Below are 22,547 nucleotides of genomic sequence, written 5' to 3' on the forward strand. Positions count from 1 at the left end.
AATGTATTGGTTGGCGGTTTCTTGTCTTGAGCTTTCCCTTTTGGTGTTCGCACAAAATAAATTTTGGAGGAGCAAGGCTTACCTCGAATTACAGTAAACAACAATTTTTTTAATCTATTATTCATATTGGACATCAATGCATGTTGACTTTTTATTTCCTCATAAGGCTAAAGTTTTGTTGCTTTTATTATTTCCACAGTTTCCAAATTTACAGTCACAGACTACATCCTACATTTTAAGTGTCTGTCTTGTAAATTCTTAACCCATTCTGCTAGGTTTGCTATTCTTATCTAGTTGACATGTTTCTGTGATTTCTTTTCTGATGTCTGATTCAGACTTCATATAATTGGTGCTTCGTGTAATCAATTTGGAAATTTTAATCTTAGCACTTTTGAGTAAAACATTACCTTAAGAGTGAAAACATGTAATTAATTTCTGTACATTTCTTGTGACATCTTGGAAAGATTGCATCAGGAAAAATCTATGGCCGATCCATTTGCATATGAAGCTTATAGGAAGATCAAGAAACGCATACAAGAAAAGATTGAGGCTGAGCGTACTAATCGTATAATGGTATGCTATATTTTTCAGTAATTACATATTTTAACTGTAAATGTACTTTTGCATGGGTGTTTCCTTTGACTTTGTGAAATAAATGGTTGTTTCTTTTCCCCTGCTATCATGGGTGATTAAATGATTTCACTATGTAAATTTCAGAGCACTAATTTATTTCTCAATATGTCGTGTGTTCAATTTTTCCTTTACTTTGGTATTATTTGTTTCTTAATGATTTGCCTTCGTAAAAACCAAAAAAACAAAGGAATATTTTTACTTGGATATGCCTTTGATCAATACATAAACATGTCTACTTGGTATGTGATTTCATTGACCACCAGTAACCTCTATACTCCCAATGCATGCGATCTGCAAACATTCTATTTTTGAAGAGTACAAACTTGAGTCTAAAAGATTTATTCCTTTGGCGTGTTTCTACTTGAGAAAAAAAAAGATGGCACAAAATAGTAGACAGAAAGTACATTAATCCTTGGTAGGCAGTTAATTGACTCCTCAGATAGATTGGGATGGCAGATTATCACATAATTGATAATGGCAGTGATTTTAGGTTTTCAAACTCTTTTCTTAAAGCATGTTTTCTCTTGTTACATCTGAGGCATATGAAATCAGAAAGAAAAGTTGCTTTCAATTTACATAGTTAAATACTCATTCAAGGAAGACACAAAAAAATGCTTATGCCTCACAACCGGGGACCAGTTAGGAATGGGTGTTTATCTGCTTTTTGTTTTTAAGCATCTTTCGTTGGTAGAGCTTTACTTTTGCTTAATTTGTTGCACTATTTGAGCTCCATTATTGCCTTTGTGTGTTTCTACTCAACAAGGAAAAAGGGACAACATTTGCTTTTCAATGAATTAACATCATATTAGATTAAGAGATATTTACAGGGAAGGATTGCTGTTTATAATCTTGAAACCTTTCGGATTTTACAAAGAAGCTGAATTTCACTATTTTGCTCTATGATTTTTATGAGCCACGTTGTACCAAAGAGGTGTAGAAGGAAAACAATTAGCTAGTACAAAAGTGTTACCGAAGAGACATGGATATTAACATAGAGTTCAAGCTTTACAATATGTACATCAAAGAAGATAAAATGTAGTGAAAACACTAAAAAGTTGAGCGAGTCTGTATTGAGGCGATATATTCATGATAGTTCTCATGTATTGGATTGGACTTCTTTACAGGTGTAGGAGGGAGATCAGCTGACATTGGGTCAATTGGCCTCTTGACGCGGAGATCCCTAGCTCTTCGAGGACACCTATGATGAGGCGTCGACTACTTAGGAGGACACATCTTGAATAAGGGCACAATTATCACACTTGTAAGAGGACTTATAGGAGGAAGCCCATGCCTAAGGAGGGAGGATGTTAGATCCCTCCTTTAGTTACATTATAGTTATATTATTTGAGTGAGATGGTGTATTATGTCTTGATTTATAGACTATTTCATGGTTATTGTTATGAACCCTTTTATATCATGGTTTAGACATTATGAGGATAGGTCGTTACTTCTTAGTACTTTGCTCCTTACTTATGCTGTTCATGTGATCTCATGGTTTTACATTATCAATGATGGATAATATTTGACATGCATAGTTCTTGTGACGTGAGTTTTTTGAGATATAGTTGTAACATGATATGTTCTAACATGTTTCAATCATTACTTTCATAATGGCTAGTTGGACTTGATGATATGGAATAATCTAAATATATGTGATGTTATGCAATCTCTCTCTCTCTCTCTCTCTCTCTCTCTCTCTCTCTCTCTCTCTCTATATATATATATATATATATATATATGTATGTATGTATGTATGTATGTATTTATGTATTTCATGATGAGCTGACACTTTTTCTCGAGTAAGCAGGTAGATGCCAATGGGGATGCAGGGACAAGATGTAATCCTTATTGTGTCAATCTTAGTTAAAACAATTCTAACCTATTAGAAAAGGTTAGGTCTTATATGCAATATTTTGTAAATATGTTTTTCTTTGTAAATGTGTCCAGCATGACTTGTGGATGATAGATGTGTCTTTCTATGTGTATTTGTATGTTCATTTGGATGCATTTCTTTGGTGCAAATCATCATTTTATAATGTAAAATGACCCCTAAGTCATAAGGCTAGGGGTTGGGGGTGTTTTGATTTGATTTTTATAAATTTTGAACTATTTTATTTTGAATTTTCAATTACCTATGGGATTGAGGTGGTTGGGATGGATAAGATTCAATCCCAACCTTCGCTCTCTCCCAAGAGGTGGGAAAGAATCAAATCTTATTCTTGGGGTAAGTAAGAGGACACTTGATGGTTCTAAGAGAAAGGAGGTAGCTAAGTGGAGGATTGGAAAATAGAAGTGTTTCTACCCTTGTTCATCTTGAAGAGACTACCAAGTAGGTGTTCTACCCTTGTTGAAAATAGCTTTCTTTTCTTTGTTGGACTATGACCATTAGCATTGTTTCTTTTCTATTTGGAAAAAAGGTAAGGGTTTTGGTGTGTTTGTGTTGTAGTTTAAATGTTCTACTCTATAGGATGTGCCCCCATTACTACCCTCTTGTGCAATCCTTAGATTTTCAATAGTGATTACCTTGGGAGTGTTGTGAAGAAATCATGTGATTTGAAATTTTAAAATTTGTGATGCTGGAAAATTTGTGTGTTATACTTGTGGCTTGTGCTTGGTGAATCTTGAGTTACATCTTTTACCTTGGGAGTGTTGTGAAGAAATCATGTGATGTGAAATTTTAAAATTTGTGATGCTGGGAAAATTGTGTGTTATACTTGTGGCTTGTGTGCTTGGCGAATCTTGAGTTACATCTTGTCCCCAAGCTCAGGGGTGGGTTGTTTTCAATCCTATGGGTGGGACGTGAGATCCCATTGGTAACCATTTAGCTATTGTTCTCACCTTTTGTGACATGTTTTGGAGCGTGATATCCTTGTAGGTTATTGGATAACTGTTGTGCTCTTGATTGAAATTGTAAGATGCCAATATTTGTTTAGATTTAACATAATTCAATATGAAGAAAAGTTATTTCAACACCTTTCTATCAATGTATGGATTATGGTTATTGACCTTTCTATTATTGTAAGAATGGAATTATAAAATATATTATCTAGCTATGAAGTATTTTGGAAAAAGGAGAAAGACTATTTCTTTTCTTTAGTTGAGAATATGTGGGGAAAAAATGGATTTACATAACCATTGTATGGATGTTGTAATCATCTTACTCTTTTACAATAAGATTGGAAAAGTTTGAAATTAGTAGATAATGAATATTGTAGATTGTAGAAAACAAATGTGTAGTTTACATGCATAAGTTTTAGATTTATTAGTCAAAGAATGCCATTGGTTTTCTTTACTATTTGGTTGCAGTTCAGTTTAGTATGAATAATTTTGGAGTTGAACAATTCCTTATATTCAATAAAGAAGAAATTAATTATAGTTGCTATTGGAATGAAAGGAAATGTAGTATACTAGAATGATCAAAGTAGATAGTTATTTGTTATAATAATTATTCAGTAATAATGTTTTTATTTTATGTAAAAGGAATGCAAATAGAATTAGATTTACTTAATACTTCATCTAGTTAAAGAGAAAATTCTTCATTGATATTTCATAGTTGAATGCAAAATTATTTGTGAATTTATAACTTGAATAATAGCTACCTGCAAGAAGTTGTGTCCACTTTTTGGCCCAAAAGTGGAATTTTTTTTCATTTTTTTCAATTTCATTTCGTTTGACCTAAATATTTGAGGCGTTTAAAGAATGAATCTTGAAAAAATTCAGTAATAGAAAATGTAGTGCTCGAAGTCTACTTTCCAAATATGTAATTTATTTTAATATCCGGATCTTAAAAATGAAGTTTGAATAGGCATTATTAAAACCTATAGTTTAAAAGTCACTTTTCTGGACTATACCATGCCCATGTACGGCAAGCATAATTTGACCTAAATGAAATTATTTTTATAAATCCTTTTGAGAAAAGATCTATAACTCATTCACCTTTGATGAGAATATTTTTTTGTAAATTTTTTTTGCATATTTTTTTTTTGTTAATTTTTTATTGGGCATAATCATTGTTTTGAAAAATTCTTGTGTAGGCAAGCATAATTTGATCTAAAATTTAACATTTTTAAATTTTTTTTTTTTAAATGTATAGAATTGTCTTTAGTTTGATGTCATATAATTTTTTTTCAAAAAACTTATAAACAAAAAAGTTATTAAAAAATTAAAAAACCATGTTATTTCGAGTTTATAGACCTCTTTCATTAGTAATTATTTTAAAAATAAAAATATTGATCAATTTTTTAAAAAAATTACATATTTAGAATCTAGACAGTCTCTACTATAATGGGTTTTCATTGTTTAAAAAAATTCTGAAAATTTGGTGTTTAGATATATTTTTGAAGTCATTATTTTATATGAAGATTGATTTGGCCTTCAAGTTGTAGGTCAAACCAGGTCCAAACCTAAGGGTCGACTCTCCAAGCCAAAACCGAAGCTACAACCCTGATATGCCAGGCCTGGATCTTGATTTTATCATGTCGGTATTTTTTTTTTAAAATAAACTATATATACATTTTATTTTATTTTATTTTTTTTAAAACAAACTATATATACATGAAATATAAAATTTAAGTTTAAGTCACATTTCTCTTTGTTTTTTCTCTTTCTTATACTTTAAGTTATATTTTATGTATATATTGGCAGGATGTTTGAGAGTGGTTTCAGATCTGTAAGAGTTATAATATAGATTTTAGATTTTAGAAGATCTTATAAATTGTGACGTAATAGGACCTATAATGTCATAATAAGTCTCATTGTGACATAATAGATCCTAATGTGTCATAATATGTCTTATTGTGACATAATAGGTCCTATTGTGGCATAATACGACCTATCAAGTCATAATAGGTCATATTATGTCATAAGACCCTTCAAAAGGACCTATTATGACATTATACCTCTTAATAGGAACTATTATGACTTAAGACCCCTTAGTATGACTTATTATGTCATAATAGGTCCTATAATGTCATAAGACCCCTTAAGAGGACATGTCATGTCATAATAGATCCTATTATGTCATAAGACCCCTTAAGAGGACGTATTATGACATTATACCCCTTAGTAGGACCTATTGAAGGGTATTATGTCATAATATGACTGATTATGACATAATAGGTCATATTATGTCATCATAGGTCCTATTATTATATCATAGGTCATATTATGTCATAAAATCCTTTAAGAGGACCTATTATGACTTTATACCCCTTAGTAGGACTCGCTAAGGGGTATTATGTCATAACAAGATCTATTGTGTCATAATACCCCTTAAGAGGACCTATTATGACATTATACTTCTTACTAGGACCTATTATGACATAAGACCCCTTTGTAGGACCTATTATGACATAATATGATCAATTATCATATGATAGGACTTATTATGCCATATAGGTCTTATAATGTCATAAGACCTCTTAAGAGAACCTGCCATGTCATAATTGGTCCTATTATGTTATAAGACCCCTTAAGAGGACCTATTATAACATTATGCCTCTTAGTAGGACCTGTTAAAGGGTATTATGTCATAAAAGGACCAATTATGACATAATAGGATCTATGATGATGTAATAGGTCCTATTATGTCATTGTAGGTTCTATTATGATATCACAGGTCCTATTATGTCATAAAACCCCTTAAGAGGACCTATTATGACTTTATACCCCTTACTAGAACATGTTAAGAGGTATTATGTCATAATACGACCTATAATGTCATAATACGACCTATTATGTCATAATAGGTCCCATTGTGACATAATAGGTCACATTTTGACATAATACGACGTATTATGTCATAAGACCTCTTAAGAGGACTTATTATGACATAAGACCCCTTAGTAGGACCTATTATGACATATGTAGAGAAAGATAAGTTGGTTGGAAGAGAGAGATGGTTTGTTTAGATAGAGTTGAGGGGTATTATGTCATAACAGACCCTATTGTGACATAATAGGGCCTATAATGTCATAATATGACTTATTATATCATAATAGGTTTTATTGTGACATAATAGGTCCTATTGTGACATAATACGACCTATTATGTTATAAGACCCCTTAAGAAGACCTATTATGGCATTATACCTCTTACTATGACCTATTATGACATAAGACCCCTTAGTATGACCTATTATGACATAATATGATAAATTATCACATAATATGACCTATTATGTCATAAGACCCCTTAAGAGGACCTATTATGACATTATATCGCTTACTAGGACATCTTATGACATAATAGGTCTTATAATATCATAAGACCCCTTAAGAGGACCTGTCATGTCATAATAGATCCTATTATGTCAGAAGACCTTTTAAGGGGACCTATTATGACATTATACCCCTTGCTAGGACCTGTTAAAGGGTATTATGTCATAATAGGACTAATAATGACATAATAAGATCTATGATGATGTAATAGGTTCTATTATGTCAACATAAGTCCTATTATGACATCATGGGTCATATTATGTCATAAAACCCCTTAAGAGGACCTATTATGACTTTATACCCTTTACTAGGACTTGTTAATGGGTATTATGTCATAATAGGACCTATAATGTCATAATATAACCTATTAGGTCATAATATGTCCCATTATGACATAATACGACCTATTATGTCATAAGACCTCTTAAGAGGATCTATTATGACATAAGACCCCTTAGTAGGACCTATTATGACATATGTAGAGAAAAATAAGTTATTTGAGAGAGAGAGATGGTACTTTTAGAGAGTTAAGGGGTATTATGTCATAACATGACCTATTGTTACATAATATTATATATAATGTCATAATAGGTCACATTGTGACATAATAGGACTTGTAATATCATAATACGACCTATTATGTCATAATAGGTCACATTGTGACATAATAGGACCTATTGTGACATAATAGATCCTATTATGTCATAATAGGTCTTATTGTGACATAATAGGTCCTATTGTGACATAATATGACCTATTATGCCATAAGACCCCTTAAGAGGACCTATTATGACATAAGACCCCTTAGTAGGATCTATTATGACATAATAAGATCGATTATCACATAGTAGGATCTATTATGTCATAATAGGTCCTATAATGTCATAAGACCCCTTAAGAGGATCTATTATGACATTATACCCCTTAGTAGGACCTGTTAAGGGTATTATGTCATAATAGGACTAATAATGACATAATAAGATCTATGATGATGTAATAGGTCCTATTATATCATAAAACCCCTTAAGACCTATTATGACTTTATACCCCTTACTAGGACTTGTTAAGGGGTATTATGTCATAATAGGACCTATAATGTCATAATACGACCTATTATGTCATAATAGGTCCTGTTATGACAAAATATGACCTATTGTGACATAATAGGTCTTATTATGTCATAAGACCCCTTAAGAGGATTTATTAAGACATTATACCTCTTACTAGGACCTATTATGACATAAGACCCCTTAGTAGGACCTATTATGACATATGTAGAGAAAGATAAGTTGGTTGGGAGAGAGATATGGTACGTTAAGAGAGAGGTAGAGATGTATATATAGAGAAATATAGGTAGGTAGGGGGTAAGCGGAGGTGTATAGAGATAACGAAGATAAAGAGTAAAGAGTTAAGGACATGAGAGAGAGGTAGAGACATAGTTTTAGATTTCGGGAGAGGGGACAAAGGGAGATAGAAAAGAAAAGAAAAAAGACAAAGAGAAATGTAACTTATATATAAATTTTATATTTCATGTATATATAGCTTGTATTTTTTATTAAAAAAAAAAAAAAAATTATTTAAAAAAAAAAGGAAACGAGATCCCGTATCTTAGATCTAGGCTCAGAATCCCGAAGCTAAACGGGATCCCATTTCAAATTTTGGCTCAGGATCTCGTTTTGTTTCTCATGCGCTCTGTGAGATTTGCCATTTTTTTCTAAGTGTAAAACTTCCACACTAAGTGGACACAACTTTGTGCACTTACCCTAATATGTCTTTTGAAGAGGGATCTAGATGTAGAAACTATAGTTATATATGTTCATCATAGGCGCAATTAAAGATATAGGCAACAACTTCATTTGCATATGTTTATAATTTCTAGATTTGTAGACAATATAACTTTATTCCTACTGTTCAAGTATATTTTCATGTGCAACATATATATAAAAAAAATGTCAATCCAAGTAATGTCTTATCCATAGGCTGTGTCCCCTACATGGGGAGACAGTTGTTTGCGGCTCCATATGAGAATTATACCTACTGTGGTCCTCATATGCGGTGTACTGAGCAACCCACATGGAGTGTGTAACAATATGTGATCCCCATATGGGGTGTACAGATGCAGCCACATGGAGTGTGCAATAATATGCGATCCCCATATGGGGTGTACAGATGCAGCCAATCCCACTGGGGATTTGTCTGGTTGCCAATAAAAAAAGTTTTAAATTATTTAAAAATAATAATAATAACATTAACAAAAACACAATGCAATTAAATTGCTAAGTATTCTTTGGTCCAGCGACCAAAACTTTTGCAAACCCCTCTACTTTTTGTTGCAAACAGGGGCTTACACCTAGCATCAAACCAATAAAGTAAAGTTATTAAAATTGTTCAAAAATAACAAGAAAATAACAATAGACAATATTAAGCAGCAAAGGGGTAGTGGGCAAACATTATTAGGGGTTTGTAGCCTCCTTAAACCAGGAATCCTTTTTGCTTACTTGAGAAACTGCATCAAAATGGCTTCCTTAGGAAGTTGATTGGACTAAAATGATAAAGCAGGGTTTGAGTCTTTCCCTTCTATTCCACCTCCGTTTGGTTTTAGGGTTTTCTTGGGGGCCCTAAAATCCAATGGCTATCATTGATCTCATCCAAGGGTGGAGATTCTATGAGCAAACCATTAGGGTTTGGGGTTGGAAAGTTTAATTGAGATTAATTTAGTTAACCCCAATTAGCATCGTGGTGGGGGCCTATGATGCTAGGCACCCATCACTTGGTGCATTTTAAAACATCTTTGAAAGGGAAAATGGAATTTGACTTTTATGAGTCTAGTTCATCTAAGTTCCAATAATGTCTTAGATAGAAGTTAAAACTGATAGAGTTTGGAAGTATTAAATTTAAATGTGCTTAGGGGTTTTTGAATGGAGTTGATTTATATAATTTATAATTAATCTATGCAATATTTTTATTAATAATTAATCACTTAAATTAAGTACCCAGAATTAATTGTTGGACATTAGCCATAGGTAATGTACTTAATTTGATTGATTTTTTTGGAAATTGTTTAGTTAGTAAGGAACATTATTTTATTTGATAAAGTAGTATTATTAAAATTTAGTTATTGTTAGGCTATTGTTCTTTGGCTTCATCACGTTTGCCAAACACATTTGCAACCCCTTGGAGATGATTATAACATCCCTAAATATGGTAACGATAATTTATTGCCACTTGACAATTTGTTATCATATTGTTTTTAATAAAAAAAAAAATTAGGTGTGTTTAGGTTGTGTCATGTTTCCACCTTGTGAAAAGTGGGCATGACAAACTTATTTTATATGTATTGATTAAGTTCTATGCATTTGTTATAGTCTAGGGATGAGACATTGTATTGAGACAAGCTTTTATATTGAGGTTTCTTTAGCTCGTTGACATAATCTTTGTAATTGTCTTGCATTTTTCATGTGTTTTCTTTGTGTATTGTGTGTTTTATGTGTTTTCTCTGTGTTTTGGGTGTTTGCTTTATGTCTTGTATATATGCTTTGCGCCTTTTGTGTCTGCTTCATGTTTGATTCATGTCTACTTTGTGTGTGCTTTATGTTTTGTATGTGTTTGCTTAATATTCATTATTTCTTGTGAATGACATTGTGGATTGATGAGTTCCTTAGCTTCGATTGCTCTTTGATTTATCGTGTGTATGGGCTTAAGTTGATTTACTTGCTAGAGTGGGTGGTAAATGTAGCATTGTAAATTGTTGATGCTCACAAGTTGATCTTGTGTCTAGCACCCTTTTTGGCATGTGTAACTTGTCATTGTGAATGTCTTTCCCTCGGGTTTAGATTGGTGATCCTAGTCACATCTTATGGTGCTTGTTCGTTTGAATAGTCAAATTTGGCAAGACACTAGCAATCAACGCTAGTGTCCCACTAATTTGGCTCCAAATTCTAGGTTCAAATTTTGGCTTTGGGCTCTTAATAGATATGAGGTCTCGTAGTTGGCCTCACCCAAATAGACAATCTATATCTTAATCTCTCAAGCAATTAGTCAAGATCAATCAAGCTAAGAAGTATGACGATATTATTAAGTGTGCCATTGTTTGTAATTAACTAATTTTGTTTGTTATTTATTATTATTATCATGTTGTGTACTAACACTTGCATGACTTCATTAACACCTTGTGTGGAACACAAGCAAGAGCTTCACAACTAAGGTAATCATTATCATTTATGTTACTTGTCTTTAGCTCTGCTCCCCTATAAACACACGATTGCTATTTTCATCAACACAGTTGTTGTAGATTTGGGAACACCAACTTGGGGTTTGAGCAAGGCAATCCCCTATACAACACAATAGTTTCCCTTCTTTCGTGTGTGCAGGTGAAAATCTAAAGGATTCAAACTACAATAGTGGTACATATGGATAGAGAAAACTACGATGAACAGTTCTAGACTTTGGACAATGCAAAACCTTAGGACACTATTGCCTAACATTTTTGTCCTATTATTTTGACTACACATTTTGAGTATAGTTTCACAAGTCTCTTCTTAGACCATTCTTGACACCGACTCTTGTCAGAATAGCTTCAAGACACTAGCGCCTAGCACTAAAGTCTTGCCCAATCAGCTTCAACATTCTATCCCAAATTCCTCTCTATAACTCATTTTTCAAATTTGCTTTCCTCTTACGTGCTTTTGTTTTGTATTTTTTGCATTATGTTTAACTTGGTCAATTTAGCCTTCCTTAGCCTAGTTAATTGCACTCACTCAACTAAGAGCCTTCTTTATCTAGTTTTGTATTATGTTGCTCCTGTTATAAGAAATTCAATGCTAATTTATATGGGGGCGCATTGTCAATCATGGTGGTTCAATAATTGTTTTTTGTGTGTCCTTGAGGATTCCCTCTCTTCTATCTCATATTCCTCAAAATATTAGCATAGTAATATGCTAATATCTCAAGGGGGGCATATGGCTTGATAGGTCATGGATTTATTGATGTGTCCCCTCTGTAGTGGTGTAGTTTTTCATAATGCCCATGAGGCATGGTTATCAATCTTCCTCTTCCAAGTTCTAGCAGTTTATGAATTAGCCAACATGAGGTAGCTTGCTGGTTTCTAAAGATTGAATAGCATACATTAGGGGGCATTATGAAAAACTACACCACAGAAGGGGGCACATTAATAGGTCCATGAACTTGGGGGGATATTGATGTGCGACTTTTGTGATGGTGTAGTTTTTTATAGTTCCCCCTAAGGGTGGTTACCAGTCTTACTCTTGCATATTTTTGTGGTTTATGAATTGGCCAACATAAGGCAACTTGTTGGGTAGTGGAATTCATATGACTTACCTTGATCACTAGCATAACACATCTTCCTAGTTTGTGATCTTTTGTTGTTGAAACTTCCTGAGGTGTTGGTGGTTTATGAACCACCTTAACACAACTTGTTGGCCAGTGGAATTTGTATGACTAACCTTGATCACTTAGAATAACGTAGCTTTTTAGTGTTAGAGTAATCTTTTATTAGCTAATAATTATTTATTTAATTATTAGTCTATTATACTCTATGCTTATGCTAAACTTAGGAATCTTATAATTTTTTAGGGTTTTCTCCTTTAGGGTTTCGAGTATCCTCTTATAAGGATTCTCTCTTTGTATTTTCATAACAACTATAATTATTGAATTGCATTCTTGTTGCACAATCCATATGACTCCTCTTTTCTGGATCTCTGAATTCTAGCCTTCATAGCTATTTTGCTTCTATCTTTCTGTGACAAGTTTGCATGCTGTTAATCTTTGGGAGCTATAGAGTTGTTTTGTCCTCAACTCCAATATGGTATCAGAGCTCCAGATCTGCATTCCCCTGTTCTCTTTATGAGATATTTTGGGCCTTGTTCTTCAGATCTGTTTATTCAGGGGTTTATGTAGTTTTTTTTTTTTTTTTTTTTTTTTTCATTTTTGGGGGTAGCTGATTTTTTGGTATGTTTTGGTGCCAAAAGGACCTCTCAGTTGGATTCAAAAGGTCGATTCCATGAATTTTGATATATAATTTGCCTATTTTCAGTGACAGGGGCATTTGGGACATGATTTTTTATTAGCATGTTTTTTGAGGCATGAAAATCTGTATGACTGTACTTGCAAATGCGTGAAAAAAAATTGTCAAAAAAAAAAAAAACCCTTTATGCCCTCCAATAGGAGTTTTTTTCTTTTCGCCGTAACTTGGTCATACAGAGGCGCTTTTTCAAAAATCTTATATCGTCGGAAAGCTCTTTCTGAGCTCTATCCAGATTTGGAGGTTTGAAGTTTTGGTTTTTCTTTTTTGATGGTTTTTTTTCTGTCACAGCCAGAGGTTCCTTTTTGCACTCTAAGAGACATCACTTGAGCATCCGAACTCCGTTTTTGAAAAATTTATATCGTTGGAAAGATTGTCCTGTTTTCTTTTCATTCATATGAGTTTTCTTTCCATATTCTACTTCAGGTATATTTTATTCAGTTTTTTGCTTTTCAACACTATGATGAATATCTTGGATGTTTCAAGTCTTGGGATCTCTTTCTTTGAGTAGGATGTCTTGTATTTGGTTGTTGTTTCTGTTTCTAGTCTTTTACCTCTTTTGATCATTATACTATTTTATTTATGCAAACACATTGAGATAAAATATCAATATGCATTGTATATTTGGGATCTTGCACATCTTGTGCCTTATTGTACATGCACTACATTATAAAGTGCCATGGGGGGTTGATGTTTGCCTTTTGTTTGCCATCCATCTTTGTCAAGTGAGTGTTTATTCCATGACATTAGCCTCATGATGTGTGTCAAGTGAGCGTTCCTTCCACGAAACTATGTACTTTTTTTGCACTTTCGATGTTCCTGGTTCTTCGTCATGCAGTTCTTGTTGGTTGTTCTTTTCAGTGTACCTGTCCCTCTCCCTTTTCAACATTATGGGGAGGTTTGTCTTGTTGTTCTAATGTTTCCTTGGTTTGATTGATCAACTCTTCAGGATTTGGTGTTTTATGCCATCTGTATCTTTGAGTTTAGTTGTTTGCCTTTGTTTGCCATCTGATTCAAGTAGTGTCATTTGAAGGCACTCATGCAGATTATAGTCTTTTCTACCTGGTCATGTTCTATTTCAGTGGAGGTTCTTCAGATCAACAGTTACTCTTCGATAGTGTTTGCAGCTATTTCATGCTTCACTGGTGTTCTTCATTCTCTTTTTTTGTTCCTATTTTCTGGAACGCTCTTGTTTGGAGGCTTCTTAGTCCTTCACTTGAGCTTTCATCTCTTGTTGGAGAGAATTTTGTTGGCATTATGGGAACCAGTATGAGGACATGATGACATTGTATGTTGTCATTGATGTCAATATGTTGAAGAAGAGAGAACTGGTATGTTACCGTGAATTGGTATATGTGCCAAAGTGAAGCGGTGTGTTTGTTCAAGGTGAACCAGCATGTTGATATGGGAACTGGTACATGGAAGCTTTGTATGACTACCAGTTGGTAGTCTCAGGGTTTCTGGTTGATGTGCTTCAAGCCTGTGTGACTCAACCGGTGACTTTATGCGATAAGTTAGCATTGTAACGAAGAACAGATCATGTTGCCATGTCAGCCTTGTGTGCGTGAAGGATCTTGCATGAAGGAGATTGTTCCCTTCTTCCTCGGAAATGTGCGGTCTGTAAACAGTGAAAATGCGTGATGGGTTATCAGCCGCCATGAAAGTGGTAGAAAACGAATGATGGAGAACGTCTTGAGACTGGTTCAAGACTGTTGCATTTAATGCAAAGTGTTCAATGGCCAGGAATGAACCATTTGAATTGCTTAACCTAACAGGTTTAGGGTTTAGGGTTTATGCTACCGACCTATCTGTTTCCTATAAGGTTGTTGTTGTGTTTCTTTTTGAGGTTGTTGGCAAAAGTTGTATGTGTGTATCCAAGTGAAGTGATACCTGCAGAGTGTAAGTGCAGAAGGTGAAGAGGAGCTAAAGCGGATCTGCATTGGCATTGAGTGTTGTTACCAGATCATTGTAATACCTGTTGATCTCTAACCACCTCAACAGTTGGAAAATCCCTTAACAGGGTAGCTCTAACCAGCTTACTAAAAATCCTTTAACAGGGTGACTCAAATTCATTGAGTTCTTTAAATCCTCTAACAAGGTAACCTTTAACAGGGTTTAACCCTTAACCGGGTATCTTAGCCATCCCTTAACCGGGTGATCCCTAGTAGGATCGGTTCATAACAAAACCTATTGCAATAAGTCTTTAACCAGACTAGGCTCCTAACAGAGCGGACTTCTAAAAAGTTCAAAACAACTTGTGGGTATTCATCCCCACCGTGGTTTTTCCCAGTTGGGTTTCCATGTGAAAAAATCTGTGTGTCATGTGTGGTGTTATTCATGTGATGGTTTAGGTGATTTGTGTCTGAAGGTAAATCATGTTGATCTAGTTGTTTATCTATGTGATCTACTTGTTTATCTATGTTTGATGATATATTACCTATTCATGTACTAGGGTGAAATGGAAATGAAGTATTAGATTGTATGAAAAGATAAGTGTCAACCAGCTTATGCTTGTCTCAGCTATTTTGGGTTTTGCCGGTTATACTCTGTTTAAGACCGGTGTTACTATTTGTCTGCCAAATCACAGTGTGTGCTGACTAACCGGTTTCTTGAAAGTGGTTTTTCCTGTATTGATTCACCCCCCTCTCAGTACCGGTTTGGTACTCATCGTTTCTCATTGAGTTATCAGATTTTTGTTTGCACGGGGTTTTCTCATTTTTCTCCACTTTACAAAGATTTTATTGTACTTGGGTACCTCATTAGGCCTAGTTGTTAGGACCCATTGTTGCTTTCATGCATTTTTTACATATTTTTTTTAGTCCTTAGTTGTTTTTTAGCTACTCCCTAAGTTCATCTTAAGGGGGGTGTTAGAGTAATCTTTTATTAGCTAATAGTTATTTATTTAATTATTAGTCTATTATACTCTATGCTTAAGCTAAACTTAGGAATCTTATAGTTCTTTAGGGTTTTGAGTATCCTCTTATAAGGATTCTCTCTTTGTATTTTCATAACAACTATAATTATTGAATTGCATTCTTGTTGCACAATCAATATGACTCCTCTTTTCTGGATTTTTGAATTTTGGCCTCCATAGCTATTTTGTTTCTATCTTTCTGTGACAGGTTTGCATGCAGGTAATCTTTGGGAGTTGTAGAGTTGTTTTTTCCTCAACTCCAATAGTTAGTTTGTGATCTTTTGTTGTTTATTCTCCCTAAGGCTTTGGTGGTGTACGAATTACCTAACATAACACAAGTTACTGGCTAATGGAATTCATGTCTCACCTTAGACTAGGACCTAATAGACCAATCCCCTCTCTCAAGTCACCGATGTAGAAATATTAAGAATGATGACGAGGGACTAGAAGATAGATTTGAAAACATAGGGGACATTTCAATAGAGGTTCGAGGGCATGAATTGTTCATTTTCAGCTATGTTGTTTGCAGTAGAATCAATGTGCAATATTTGGAAGTTGAATCTAGGGAGACTTGTCGTTCCCAATGTCTTTGTGAATGTAGAGTTGATAACAGTGTTGGTAGACAAATATGACCCACAAACGCAAACCATCTGTGACTATAAAGGGAACTGACTGTTGTCGATTATTAAAGAGTACATTGAGCAAGTTTTCGCTCTGGAATGGGGGCATGAGGATGAAGTTGATGCCAAAAAGATGGTGGATGAGTATTTAAACATGGAGAGAATGTATAAATGATGGAGACTCCCACCACACAGATTGAAGGGGCTATGACTTTGTTTGTAGATACTGACAAAGCCTCATTTGCTGTTAACTTGTTTTCTCCCTACTTTAAGTTCACCTATTATTGTACTACATAGGTGTTGGGAATGGAAGCCTCCCCATTAATGGACATTGTTGCTATGGTGATTTGTGTAGACATCCAATCAAAGGACCCAAGGACCTTTGATTATGCTTCTTACTTAGCTCATGCCATCAACCACGGATTAGAAAAATGAAAGGGAGACAGGGTTAATGTGAATTTTAGATACTACTCTCACCTTATGCATATGTTGCTATACGTTGGTCAAGATATAGGGTTGTGGCCTCAAGGTTTGTCCATTAGGGAGTATGGTAGAGAAGGAATTTGCAAGCCAGTGCAATTATGGTTATCATCTTGGGACCAAAGATACATTAACAACCAATACATGCACTTTAAAGAACATTTTGTAAAACCGTTATACAAATTTCTTGAACATCCATGTGATTTTTCACTTTTCCCTCAAGTTGAGAAATTCCTTCGACCTAAATATTTTGATGAAGAAAGCCACATTACCCATAACTGGGGGGATTGGTAATGTTTCTTGGATTACACACAGATTAGGGTGTATGGGTTCAAGGGAGAACCTTACTTATTGCCTATTGACTATCCCAAATAGAATTTACTTATTTGGAAATCATTAGGCAATTGTCTATAGCCAATGCCAAAAATCTTACAGATCATGGGAAGCAGTCAATTGTGCCTGGCTTGTTGTCCTATTTTTATTTTCTTGTTAAGAGTTCAAAAAGTTATGGTTTACTGCAAAATAAGCTAGAATATTTCCACCTTGTGAAAGGAGACCCCAATCCCAACTTTGATCCTGAAGGATATATGCGGGGGGTTAGAATGTCACAAAGATTGAAAGCCATAGAACATGTGCCATCAATGATTGACGATTTCATTAGGAATGTGGAAAGAGAGGAAGCAATCAAGAAGAGGTCAACGCATGATAAGGTAGCTAAATCGTATGATTGGAAATTGAGGAGGGGCAAGATCAATGAAGATATCCTGGAAGGAATTGACGACCCCGTGGCCAAAGTGAACAAAATAATGTCTCATGAATTGGAGATATAGATAATGCAGTGCCATTTCATGTCTTTAGAGAAAGGATTAAAGATCCTAGGGAGACTACTCCCATTATCCCCTGAATCCACTGTTGAATTTGTTAACATAGAAGAATATGTTCCACTCGCTAGGTTTGGACTTGATCACCACATGAATCTAGCAATAGGACATCCCTACGAGATGGAAATTGATGATGTCAAAATCCTTGAGCATGAGGAATTTGTTTCAAATCATGAGTTTGTTAACACTCCTAAGTTTGAAACCTTCTTATATCAATACAAAGGTAGGATGATCAAGCAAAAGATGGGAAACATGATAGAGGAAGACACTCTATGAATGCTACAGGAGTAAATCAATGTTAAGAAAAGAGAAATGACCCCTAAAAGAGGAAGACAACTCCTCAAGGATGTTGGTGTGATAGTTTACCCTAGGTGGGAAATGAAAGCTGCTATTATGTTTGACAAATTCAGGAGAAAGAAACACAATGACAAACAATTGTTACTAGAGGAGGTTGATAGGATCTTTATAGGTTCAAGGTATGATCTAGAGAAGAAGGCCTTGTTTCTATGGGCTCTATATCCAAGAGACAAGAGACCCTTGCTGGTAGAAATAGATGAAGCATTTGGCCACCTCATGATCCATCAAGTTGGAAATACAGACCCTAGGATCACTGCCCAGTTAAACCTCGATGTTGCAAAGATAAACAAAGAACAAGTTGAGATCTTGGTGAGGGAAAACCAAACTATCAAAGGCCTTTATGAGAAAAGACAAGAAGAGAAACAATATTGGCAAGATAAGGCATTACAATTGGAGTCGGCCCCAAGGATTACAGAGGTTGGACTTGGGACTTATGAAACTAATAAAGATATACTTGAAACAATCTAGGATGCGGCATATTGGAAGTATAAGAGAGAGAAGAGGAATAGATTGCTCAAATCTACATAGGTTCACATTGTCTAGCTTGTTGATGACATTGTTGATGCTCATTTTAAGGTTATGCTAAAGTATTATGAAGACTTCTGGAAGATGCACACTGGTACCATCAAAGCATACACAAAGCATATGAGTTTTCACCAACGAATCTAGGAGATCATGACCACTCATGACTTTATGACTCCAGAGGATAAGAATGAAGCAGATACCCTATTGAAGGCACACAATGAATTCAAGAACAAGTTGAAAAATGCCATCCAATTCCTAGAGAATGAACAATCAATCCAATTGTTAGCCATGTTCTGTGATGGAGAACTCATGTCATTAGGAGACTGAAAATTTCAATTGACAAGTTTCATGAGCAGAAGTAGAGGATGAGTCGATGAGGATGGGAATCTAGCTCCATATGTGATCCAGATGATAGAGAGATCATATACCATGGAGAGCGCAATGAAGACATTGACCTTAGACTTCCAGTGTTACCAAGATGATGATTATATCAATCATATTGATATGCTTACTGTGTTTATGTCTAAGTTTAACAAATGATAGTTGTTTAGTTCAAAAGGGGTGCACCCCTTCATTTCAAAAGACTTGTGATTCTCATATATATGAGAAGATTTTGTTATACTAGTCATCATCGGATAGTTTTAGATCTCGGCAATAATTTATCAAGACTTTGTTAATGCAATACAATAGAATTTGATTTCTTTTGTGCAAGTTGTAGAACATATTGTCGTGGGTATCAATTCCTTGTGATATTATCTACAATAGATAAGGTTGCTTGAATTTCTTGGTGTGGAATGTTGGTGAATGTAATGTCCCTTCTTATGAATTCTTAAGAATTAAGAATTATTTAATCATAGATGACTTCTTTTTTTAAGCAATTAACTCAAAACCTTCATGGGAACTGATATATACAATAGTAGTTACCACTTACAATAAGAATGGTGGCTATAATCTGCTATATCAATATATTTATCCCTCTAACTGGTACAGTTGATATCTGAAGTGATATATGATCTACAACTATTATTGGGTTACGATGAAAGTGATACTCAGAACTCATAATGTATGGTCCCTATCAAATAAATACCATGTAATATATTTGCTATGTCTAAAATAACCGTGGGGGTTATGCAATGACTATGTTCTGGTTAATATTATGGAAATATCATTTTGTTGTCCCTGATACAACTATAAACTTATGTTATCAGTCTTCTCTCTGTCTCTTATGGGGATGATGATTAATTGTTGTGTCTAATTATTCCTTCGAAGTATGGAAATAATGGTGTTGTTTTTAATTGTTGACTTCTAATCGTGCCACCTGAATATGCAAATAGTAGTTGCTTTCTTTGGGTCGATTTAACCACAAATACCATTAAAAATAATAAGAAAAACCTTATTTGTACTACACAAATTAGTTATCTATGATCAACCTCATGTATGGAAGCTTATCTAATAGTTGAAAAAAGTATAAAAAATATTTTTTATTAAATGGTTCATATAGATTGCCTTTGTTATATGTCAAATGATCAAACTTAAATACAACATGTCCATTAATTTCCCTGTCATCATACTCTAAGACTGAGTTGCAAACTTGTGTCGTGCATAGGGGCCGAAGATTTTGTAATGTTCCTTATTCGATAGTGTCATAGTTCAAATTATTTATCAATCATTAAAAAATAAATTGTCAATTTATCAAACTAGATAATTAATTCTTTCATCCCCAATCCCTAATTCTTAATTCAATGTACCAACCTCTGTTACTACTTCAATTTTAAGGAAGGAGGAGGATATGTATGTCACCAAAGCTCTTAGAGACAAAATACAATAGGTTCCCTCAAAGTTTATAGATCCAAGCCCTTACCTATCTTAGGTCTATACCCTCAAGGATTATGGGTCATTGATCCCCACCCTCTCTTGGGACTTAACCCATTGTTTAGATTTAGATTGCCCCTCTTTGGAACATCTCATTCCCATCTTCTTAAGTACTGGCAGTAATAACATGGTTTAGACTATAACCATACTAATTTCTTATGTATTATGAATATATTATTATTTATTATTAAATTATATTTCAAAGTAGGGACATTATAGTTAATGTTATCTTTAATTTGATTAAATATTCAATTTGATCATCGTAAGTATGTTGGCACAAAAGAAAAACAAGTACTAAAAGACAAAAGAAAAGTAAAGGTTTCATAGCACTGACCTCAAGTTGAGCACAACTACTACTATGAATATCATTCACATACTGCTTGAATTCATCATCATCACTATCAATATTGGTAGCTCTATTGGCATCAAGGTGTTTTTGTTTTTTTGTTTCTTTGATAAAATTTCTCTGCATGTAGTTTAAAAAATTATCCATATGAGGAGTAATTCATTTAAAAAATGGTCAACAAAAGGCAAAATTTCATAGATTCATTGTTCTATATATATGATCAAAATAAATTTGCATACATATTCAAAATACAATATAAAGATGATATAGGTGAGAATCAAAATATTGAGGGATAGACTCTTACGTGATATGAATCCATGGAATTATGGTCATTCCATGTGGAAATTATAGGATAAAATAGAGGCAGCCAACTGCGAAACTTTCTTAGTGAGACTGTGTAAGCAACTCATTATATCTTGTAACCCTTTATTTGAGTTGACATGATTTTGTGAGGCTCTTAGTGGTTGTTCAACAGATGGATGTGAAATCTTTGTGGATGAACTAGATTTGCACTTAATACTACCTGCTTCTCTATTATTGTTTTCCACCTAAAATACAATGTCAATTTTAACATATAGTTAGTCAAAAAAACAAACAAAAAAAAACACAATGTAGATTGAACCAAAAATCCATACACTTACTCCTAATTTGTCCATTTTGGCTTGCAACCCGCCTTGACCAAATAACATATATTCAATGCTCACATTATCTCTTGCTCTCTTGCCTTTGTGACCCATTGTCAAACATTCTTCAAAACACATGCTTTCTTTCAATGCCTCCCACTATTTTGGAGATAGAGTGGAGTAGTTAGACCTCTATTTTCCCTCCATGATTGATTTTCTACAATTGTATCTAAAATTGTTCATCAAAAGTCTCATCTTGTTTTTATAATATTTTCTTGAGATTTGTCTACCAATAGTGTCAAAGGAATTTTCCATTTTTTGAATAACATTTTCCAAACTTTGTGGATCTTGGTCTGCAAAATTTGATTTACATATATCCAAATGGGCACTACATATTACGCCCAACTCGGTGACCCACGTTGCAATGTTTTTCCCAATGGGTTCACCATCTCTTGACACCTCAACCAAGAATGCGTTTTTCCCTTCTAATTTTCTTTCTTTTGCATTCTTCTCTACAGATCTATATAAATCTTGACTCAATCTCTTTCTTTTAACAAAAGCAACCACATCTTCTGTTAAACCACTACCAATATTTCTAGTTGATCAAGTACAAGTACTTCCATCAAAAGTTACAGATGCAACAACTTCACTCTGAGCTACTAGAACTTCATGCTACTTTGCCACATTATGTGTGGTATGAGTAGATAGATCAGTAGTGGTCTCTGCAGATTTCACTTCAAACACATCCTTTAAACTTGATTAAATCATCTATAAATTCATTGTTCCTTTGCTCTCTTGTTTTTCTATAATTTCTCTTATACTTTGTGTTAAGAGATCACTATGTGGTATATTAGGTTGCACATCACCATGTGGTATATCACGTTGCACATCACCATGTACTTTGTGAGATTTCACATCACCACAACTATAGTTTTTACCAAGTACATTTGTTGAGTCAAAAATGTTAGCTTCTATGAGTTGGCCGCATTGTATCTTTACTTTCTTTTTGTTTTTTCTCTGCACTGTTTTTCTTGGCTG

At 34.1% G+C, this 22,547-nt stretch overlaps 1 long non-coding RNA gene across 1 annotated transcript; it reads left to right on the forward strand.

Moving 5' to 3' along the window:
* The first annotated feature begins 256 nt into the window (after positions 1-256).
* LOC131034872 (uncharacterized) lies at positions 257-2,191 on the forward strand. The gene is made up of 2 exons (XR_009359120.1): positions 257-573; positions 1,758-2,191. It is a non-coding gene; the product is annotated as an uncharacterized LOC131034872 (long non-coding RNA).
* Positions 2,192-22,547: the final 20,356 nt, after the last annotated feature.

Source organism: Cryptomeria japonica, chromosome 10, assembly GCF_030272615.1.
Source record: "Cryptomeria japonica chromosome 10, Sugi_1.0, whole genome shotgun sequence".
Lineage (NCBI taxonomy): Eukaryota > Viridiplantae > Streptophyta > Pinopsida > Cupressales > Cupressaceae > Cryptomeria > Cryptomeria japonica.